This window comes from Salvelinus sp. IW2-2015, unplaced genomic scaffold (genome assembly GCF_002910315.2).
Source record: "Salvelinus sp. IW2-2015 unplaced genomic scaffold, ASM291031v2 Un_scaffold1265, whole genome shotgun sequence".
NCBI lineage: Eukaryota > Metazoa > Chordata > Actinopteri > Salmoniformes > Salmonidae > Salvelinus > Salvelinus sp. IW2-2015.
This window is the reverse complement of record NW_019942807.1, coordinates 227,958-238,000: the sequence shown is the minus strand read 5'-3', so window position 1 is coordinate 238,000 and position 10,043 is coordinate 227,958.

Below are 10,043 nucleotides of genomic sequence, written 5' to 3'. Positions count from 1 at the left end.
GTTTCCACTCAGTACTCGTTAGATTATGAAGGTCAGTGTACATGCTGTTTGCTGTGTGCGTCGCAGTATGTTACAGTAGTAAAATGTTTTGAGTCCGTGTAATGCTGTGACTGTGTGATAGAGATTACTAACAAATTTACTAGCCACGAGAAGTGTTGTTGGACTCAGATGCCTTTTTTGCCCTTGTCGGGGCGCGCGGTTAACATCAGATGGGGCCACAGGGGTCTGCTGACCCCTGTCCGGTTTCGCAGCCTTCCGGTATGTATGCTGCAGTATGATGTGGGCGGGGCTACAGCATTACACTGACCTAAATTATCTCTATCCACACAGTACAGCATTACACTGACCTAAATTATCTCTTCTCTTGCACGCTACTCATCCACTCATTTCATCACGAGAGAGAGAGAGATATTTATGTGAATCTGCATATATTGAGAAATTAAATGGATATTTTTTTTCCTTTGCAGTTTAGAATTAGATTAGTAAACTACATGTAATTTAATATCCTTCCTCTTTGGTGATGAGGCTTCATTGGTTCACATTGCTCCCCAGGAAGCCAATGTGAAATATCTGCTATCATTCTTCCCTGTTTGGAAGTGAGAGATTCCATGTTTTTTAATGACTGTGTGGGTTTTTGTTTTCACCCAGGTAATGTTTACACCAATTATAAATACTTGCTTTCCCAAAAAGCCTACGATGGAATCAAATTAGGCTATGGCTTCAATTATTCAACTGTCACAGTGTTCCACTGCTAATGGGTCCCATATTATTAGATCTTGTACAACAATGATGCATTGTGTCAGGCACAATGACTGCTTGAGATGAATGAATGAATGAATAGCTTGTGACCATGGGTAGCTGTGTGCTGAGATTATTTGTCAAAGAGCAGTGTAGGCAACAGTCATAGAATTTCTAAACCCAGATGCGCAACATCACGAGACTTCCGGGAATGCTTGCAAAATAAACCAAGCAGACCAGGCTGGAGTTTTGGAAGTCAATGAGAGAAGTGAAAAATGTATTCCTTAGGTTTAAAATCTTCTCCAAATCTAAAAGGTGCCACCTACACTGAACAAAAATATAAATGCAACCTATAAATAGTTTTCATGGGGAAGGGGGGGGGTGTGTTCGTAAATTCACTCTGGAGTGACAGAGTGCACTCTGGGCATTCTTAAATTGATTGTTGTCAGATTGTCCATTCGTAAATTCAGAGCGTTTCTCTCAGAGCATTCATGTCACGTTCCTGACCTATTTCTGTTAGTTTGTTGTATGTGTTAGTTGGTCAGGACGTGAGTTTGGGTGGGCATTCTATGTTGTCTGTTTCTATGTTGGTTTAAGGGTTGCCTGGTATGGCTCTCAATTAGAGGCAGGTGTTTGGCGTTCCTCTAATTGAGAGTCATATTTAGGTAGGTTGTTTCACAGTGTTCGTTGTGGGTGGTTGTCTCCTGTGTCTGTGTATATGTTTGCACCATACGGGACTGTTTGCGGTTTGTTCATTTTATGTAGTCTGTTCCTGTTCGTTTCGTTCTTCACGTTATATGTAAGTTCGTCGTTCAGGTCTGTCTGCATCGTTTGTTGTTTTATTAGTTATTCAAGTATAGTTCGTCTGTTTTGTTTGTTTAATAAATCATGTCATTTCAATACGCTGCGCCTTGGTTTAATCCCTGCTCCTCCTCTTCGGATGAAGAGGAGGAGGAAAACCGTTACAATTCAGAGGTACACTGGACGCTCTGGCCGAGGAGTAGGATTGATCCGAGCGCTCTGACCTCACAACGGCAGTCCAGCACCCACACTAACTTGGTAAAATTGTCTAGCTTGCTAGCTACTTCCAGACACAAATGAGATAACACCTCACTCTGAACATTTTGCTCGCCCTAGCCGAGCTGGTTAGGCTGTTTTCATGTTATCCAGAGCGTTGGTGACTGTGCTGCTGTTGTAACTGTGCTGCTGGCAACAATTGAATTATGTTTTTTTGCCGACGTTTACTGACACCGGTGAAATTCAACTGGGTATTGTATTTGTAAAATACATCAGTTACTCTGCGCTCTGGCGCACCCCGACGAGAGGGCTCTGAAATCGGAGTCAATAGCCAGAGTGAATTTTCGAACGCACCCTTTATATCGCAGGAGTGCATTTGTTTTGTAGTAAGGGTAGGTAACAAAACATCTGCCATGCTGATCCTCAACACAGGGGCCCCTCAGGGGTGCGTGCTCAGCCCCCTCCTGTACTCCCTGTTCAGTCATGACTGCACGGCCAGGCACGATTCCAACACCATCATTAAATTTGCCGATGACACAACAGTGTTAGGCCTGATCACCGACAACAACGAGACAGCCTATAAGGAGGAGGTCAGAGACCTGGCCGTGTGGTGCCAGGACAACAACCTCTCCCTCAACGTGATCAAGACAAAGGAGATGATTGTGGACTGCAGGAAAAAGAGGACCGAGCACGCCCCCATTCTCATCGACGAGGCTGCTGTGGAGCAGGTTGAGAGCTTCAAGTTCCTTGGTGTCCACATCACCAACAAACTAGCATGGTCCAAGCACACCATGACAGTCGTGAAGAGGGCACGACAAAACCTATTCCCCCTCAGGAGACTGAAAAGATTCGGCATGGGTCCTCAGATCCTCAAAAGGTTCTACAGCTGCACCATCGAGAGCATCCTGACTGGTTGCATCACTGCCTGGTATGGCAACTGCTCAGCCTCCGACTGCAAGGCACTACAGAGGGTAGTGCGAACGGCTTAGTACATCACTGGGGCCAAGCTTCCTCTATACCAGGCCTCTATACCAGGCGGTGTCAGGGGAAGGCCCTAAAATTTGTCATAGACTCCAGCCACCCTAGTCATAGACTGTTCTCTCTGCTACCACGCGGTACCGGAGCGCCAAGTCTAGGTCCAAGAGGCTTCTAAACAGCTTCTACCCCCAAGCCATAAGACTCCTGAACATCTAGTCAAATGGCTACCCAGACTATTTGCATTGCCCCCCTCCCCTCTCCACACCACTGCCACTCTCTGTTGTCATCTATGCATAGTCACTTTAACTCTACCTACATGTACATACTACCTCAATTAACCAGTGCCCCCGCACATTGACTCTGTACCGGCACCCCCCTGTATATATTGTTATTTTACTGCTGCTCTTTAATTACTTGTTACTTTTATCTCTTATTCTTAAACATATTTTTTGAAAATGCATTGTTGGTTCGAGCCTGTAAGTAAGCATTTCACTGTAAGGTCTACAGTAGACCGTCTACTACACCTGTTGTATTCGGTGCATGTGACTAATAAAATTTGATTTGAATTTGACAGCACGCGCATGCGCAGTTTGACACGAAACAACAGTTGGACCCGATGACGTGTGTCTGGGAATGCGCTTAGATAGCCAACGTCGCCATGACATCGCCTACGAGCGTGATTTGGGATTTCTATTGGAGAAGCATGTTCTGCCTATCTCCATTCTGTACTGTCTTTGCTACAGTATTCAATCAATTCCATTCGTTATGAACAGTACCAACGTCAGCCACTAGAGGGGGGTGTTCGGTTAGGAAATGGAGCATTAAATCAAATCAAATTTTATTTGTCACATACACATGATTAGCAGATGTTATTACGGGGGTAGCGAAATGCTTGTTACATTACAGAACTGTGGAATGGAGCTAAAATATATTTTCTCTTGTAGGTTGGCACTGGACTGTGAAGGTGTCGTTACTGGAGCTGCAATGACAACAATGTAGATGCATATTTGAGATGCAAATGAATAATGAAAATGTAATGATAGAGTACAGATCTGTCTGTGTGTCTAAATGAGGACTAATTGTTGATTTGAGTACAGATCTGTCTGTGTGTCTAAATGAGGACTAATTGTTGATTTGAGTATTCAGCCAGGACTCAGGAACAACTGTCAACAACACTGAATCATAATCAGGGCTGAATGACTCCTTAAATAACTCTCATCAAAGTCACATTGCCTGTAATGAAGCATCAACATCAGGGACAAACCATTGGGAACAAACAGCTAGACCTCGTCCAATGCAACAACAAAAAGCTGGCATCCAGCAGAACATGTAGGCTATTGTATGTGACTGTAGGAAAAACAAATACGAGTTTAGACCTACAGTGATATCATTTGTAGCTGTTATTTATTCAAAATATTTTGCTGTTAACTTTTATTTCATCAAGAGTTGCAGGTAGATTTCAATGGCTAACCCATTTGTACAAGTCCTGTTGGATATGTGGGTTTTAACCCAGAAGATCGATTGCTTTCAGATACAAAATGTGTATGTTTCACAGCCTACAGCCAGGCCAATGTACTACTCCTCCAGCTCTACTCATAGTGCTGCGTCTTGTGGACTGGTGACGTGTGCATGTTTCGGCAGGTGAGAACAAGGTAAATGGCGAGGCATGTAAAATCACTCCAAACAAAAATACATATGCTTGTACCACTAATGGTAGTTACATTCAAATGGGGCGGGATGGGACAAGCCTGTACATTCAAAGGGGGCGGGATGAAACAAGCCGGTACATTCAAATGGGGCGGGATGAGACAAGCTGGTACATTCAAATGGGGCGGGATGGGACAAGCCGGTACATTCAAAGGGGGCGGGATGAGACAAGCAGGTACATTCCAAATGGGGCGGGATGGGAACAAGCTGGTACATTCAAAGGGGCGGGATGGGACAAGCCGGTACATTCAAATGGGGTGGGATGAGACAAGCCGGTACTCCAATGGGGCGGGATGGGACAAGCCGGTACATTCAAATGGGGCGGGATGGGACAAGCCGGTACATTCAAATGGGGCGGGATGAGACAAACTGGTACATTCAAATGGGGCGGGATGGGACAAACTGGTACATTCAAATGTGGCGGGATGGGACAAGCTGGTACATTCAAATGGGGCGGGATGGGACAAACTGGTACATTCAAATGTGATGCATAGCTACATATTCTGATTGATACATAGGTCTAGTGTGTAAACATATCTTCTTACCTCGTCATATTATGTCTTAAATGTATTTTCCAAACCAAGGTAAATGCAGTGGCCATGTTTTAACCAGGACTTATAGATCCCAATTCTTGGAACAGACAAAAACATMTATTTTCACATAATTCTTGAAAATGACCAGTTTTGTCCTGTGTGTTAATCTTATCTGGTTGAAGATACCTCATCAAGTTTCGTACATAGCCTACGATTCGATATACTATACCGAACAAAAACTATAAACGCAACATGTTAAGTGTTGGTTTCATGAGCTGAAATAAAAGATACCAGAAATGTTCCATATGCACAAAAAGCTTATTTCTCTCAGATTTTGTGCACAAATTTGTTTACATCTCTGTTAGTGAGTATTTCTCCTTTGCCAAGATAATCCATCCACCTGACAGGTGTGGCATATCAAGAAGCTGATTAAACAGCATGATCATTACACAGGTGCACCTTGTCCTGGGGCCAATAAAAAGACACCAAAATGTGCGGTTTTGTCACACAACACAATGCCACACATGTCTCATGTTTTGTGGGGGCGTGCAATTGGCATGCTGACTGCAGGAATGTCCACCAGAGCTGTTGCCAGAGAATTGAATGTTAATTTCTCTACCATAATCTGCCTCCAATGTCATTTTAGAGAATGGGGCAGTATGTCCATCTGCCTCACAACAGCAGACATGGTGTCGTGTGGGCGAGCGGTTTGCTGATGTCAACGTTGTGAACAGAGTGCGTCATGGTGGTGTTGGGGTTCTAGGATGGGTAGACATAAGCTACAGCCAACGAACAGACTTGCATTTTATCAATGGCAATTTGAATGCACAGAAATACAGTGACGAGATCCTGAGGCCCATTGTGAGGCCATTTTTKAAAGGTATCTGTGACCAACAGATGCATATCTGTATTCCCAGTCATGTGAAATCCATAGATTAGGGCCTAATTTATTTATTTAAATTGACTGATTTCCTCATATGAACTGTAACTCAGTAAAATCTTTGAAATTGCTGGGATGTTGCGTTTATATTTTTGTTCAGTATATTTAGCTACTGTACATCCAGGCTACTATTGGGGGAAAGATGGCGGAAGTGGATGCTGAGTTCGAATCAAGCACCGCGTCGAGCAAAGTTGCGGAAGACAAATGTTCTGAATGGACAACAGTAGTATCAAACTGGAACAAAAAGGAAAATGTTTAAAACGAGGGAGTAGAGGATACATGTATGAATGATAATGAATCGCTTCTTGTTGGGATGTGTATCTTGAGTATGGATGCATATGTGGGAGATGCATTTGAGGTGTCGAAAATGGTGAAGTATGCACTGGGACAAGCGGAGTCTTTCAGAGTGACCAGGAGTGTGAACAGGAACATTGTGGATCTAAATGTTTTTCCTCATAATCCTGGACTATCGGACCACCATTTTATTATGTTTGCAATCGCAACAAATAATCTGATCAAACCAAGGATCATCTAAAGCCGTGCTATAAATTCTCGGACAACACAAAGATTCCTAGATGCCCTTCCAGACTCTTTCCACCTACCCAAGGACGTCGGAGTCCTAAAATTGGTCAACCACCTAACTGATGATCTAAATTTAACCTAAATGTAATACCCTAGGTGCAGTCGCACCCCTAAAAACAAAAATAAATTGTCATAAGAAACTAGATCCCTGGTGTACAGAAAATACCCGAGCCCTGAAGCAAGCTTCCAGAAAATTGGAACAGAAACTGGAAGTCCAAACTGGAAGTCTTCCGACTAGCTTGGAAAGATAGTACTGTGCAATATCGAAGTGACCTCACTGCTGCTCGATCATCCTATTTTTCCAACCTAATTGAGGAGAATAAGAACAATCCAAAATGTATTTCTGATACTGTTGCAAAGCCAACTAAAAAGCAGCATTCTCCAAGAGAGGATGGTTTCACTTCAGCAGTGATGAATTCATGAACTTCTTTGACGAAAAGATCATGATCATTAGAAAGCAAATTACGGACTCCTCTTTGAATCTGCGTATTTCTCCAAACGCTCAGTTGTCCTGAGTCTGCACAGAACTGCCAGGACCTAGGATCAATGGAGACAATCAAGGTTTTTAATCCTGTATCTCTTGACACATTGATGAAAATAGTCATGGCCTCTAAATCTTCAAGCTGCATACTGGACTCTATTCCAACTAAACTACCGAAAGAGCTACTTCCTGTGCTCGGCCCTCCTATGATGAACATAATAAATGGCTCCCTATCCTCCTGCTGTGTACCAAGCTCACTAAAAGTGGSAGTAATAAAGCCTCTCTTGAAAAATAAAAATAATTTAAAGTACTACTTACGTAGTTTTTGGGGTATCTTTACTTTACTATCTATATTTTTGATTACTTTTACTTTATTCCAAAATAAAACTATGTACTTTCTCCTCGATACATTTTACCTGACACCCAAAGCTACTCATTACATGTTGAATGCTTAGCAGGACAGAAAATGGTCCAATTCGCACACTTATCAAGAGAACATCCCTGGTCATCCCTACTGCCTCTGATCTGGTGGACTCACTAAACACAAGTGTTGGAGTGTGACCCTGGCTATCCGTAAAACAAAAAAAATATTTGTGCCATCTGGTTTGCTTAATATAAGGAATTTTAAATCATTCATACATTCACTTTTGATACTTAACTACACTACCGGTCAAAAGTTTTAGAACACCTACTCATTCAACGTTTTTTATTTATTTGTGCCACATGTCTGACTCTACGCCGAGTGCCCCAACTCTCAGCCGGAATCGGCCCAGATCCACTGTGCTAGCTGGGTGGTGTCCTGTGTGAATTTAAGTATGCTCCCTCTAATTCTCTCTCTGTCCCTACCCGCCTGGAGGACCATGACTCGTCTCCTGGCTGTCCCCAGTCCACCTGGTCATGCTGCTGCTCCAGTTTCAACTGTTCTGCCTGCGGCTATGGAACCCTGACTTTTTCACCGAACGTGCTACCTTGTTCCGGACCTGCTGTTTTCGACTCTCTCTCTCAACCGCACCTGCTGTCTCGACCTCTGAATGCTCGGCTATGAAAAGCCAACTGACATATATTCCTGAGGTACTGACCTGTTTCACCCTCTACAACCACTGTGATTATTATTTGACCTTGTTGGTCATCTATGAAAATTTGAACAGCTTGGAGAACAATGTCCTCTTRTAATCTCCACCCGGCACAGCCAGAAGAGGACTAGCCACCCCTCCGAGCCTGGTTCCTCTCTAGATTTCTTCCTAGGTTCCTGCCTTTCTAGTGAGTTTTTCCTAGTCACCATGCTTCTACATCTGCATTACTTGCTGTTTCGGGTTTTAGGCTGGRTTTCTGTACAGCACTTTGTGACATCGGCTGATGTAAAAAGAGCTTTATAAATACATTTGATTTGAGTGGTCTTATTTTGATTCATTGTATTTCTGACGAACAGAGGAAAATTGCAGCGGGCCTCAAAAGAAGCCGGACTACAGAAGTTTTGTGTTTTGAACTTTGTAGTAGAACACCCGTCAAAGGAGTCATCTCAGGCGTGACGACGGATGTTCAGGTTGAATACCTGAAGAGAATTCCTGGTGTGGTTGGAGCCCGGCGTCTAACCCGCTGGGTGAATGGAGAGAAAGAAGAAAGTCTGTCGGTCCTGTTGTTTTTTGATAAAGAGCAAATACCTACGCATGTGAGGCTTGGTTATGTAAGATACACTACAAGAGCTTTCATCCCCAAACCACTGCAGTGTAAGAATTTTAAAGGATTTGGCCGTGTTTCAAGTGTGTGCAGACGGACAGAGAATACTGAAGAATGCTGTGTAGAAGGACGACGGCGTCGCAATTNTAAGAATTTTAAAGGATTTGGCCGTGTTTCAAGTGTGTGCAGACGGACAGAGAATACTGAAGAATGCTGTGTAGAAGGACGACGGCGTCGCAATTCAAATCAAATCAAAATGTATTGATCACACGTGATTAACAGATGTTATTGCGGGTGTAGCGAAATGCTTGTGCTTCTCGCTCCGACAGTGCAGTAATATCTAACAAGTAATATCTAACAAATTAACATATACCCAATACACACACAAATCTAAGTAGTAATTAAGACTATATACATATGGACGAGCGATGTCAGAGCAGCACAGACTAATAGTATAGTAGAATAGAATAGAAAACAGTGTATACATATGAGATGAGTAATGCCAGATATGTAAACATTATTAAGTGAATGAGATACCGTATATAACTGGTAAATATACTATTCTTACGGTATCTCATTCACTTAATAATGTTTACATATCTGGCATACTTCTTCTCATCATGTATATACTGTTTTCTATACTATTCTACGGTATCTCATTCACTTAATAATGTTTACATAATCTGGCAATTACTTCATCTCATATGTATACACTGTTTTCTATCTATTCTACTTATCACTATTAGTCCCTGTGCTGCTCTGACATCGCTCGGTCCATAGTATATAGTCTTAATTACTTACTTAGATTTGTGTGTATTGGGTATATTGTAATTTGTTAGATATTACTTTAGATATTACGCACCTGTCGGAGCGAGAGGCACCAAGCATTTCGGCTACACCCGCAATAAACATCTGTTAATCACGTGTGATCAATAAAATATTGATTTTGATTTTAAATTGCGAACGCCGTCGTCCTTCTACACCAGCATTCTTCAGTATTCTCTGTCCGTCTGCACACACTTGAAACACGGCCAAATCCTTTAAAAATTCTTACCTGCAGTGGTTTGGGATGAAGCTCTTTGTAGTGTATCTACATAAACCAAGCCTCACATGCGATAGTATTTGCTTCTTTATCAAAAAACAACAGGACCGACAGACTTTCTCTTTCCTCCATTTCACCCAGCGGGTTAGACGCCGGGCTCCAACCACACCAGGAATTCTCTTCAGGTATTCAACCTGAACGATTCCGTCGTCACGCCTTGAGATGACTCCTTTTTGACGGGTGTCTACTACAAAGTTCAAAACACAAAACTTCTGTAGTCCGGGCTTCTTTTGAGGCCCGCTGCATTTCCCTGTTCGTCAGAAATACAATGAATCAAAATAAGGGACC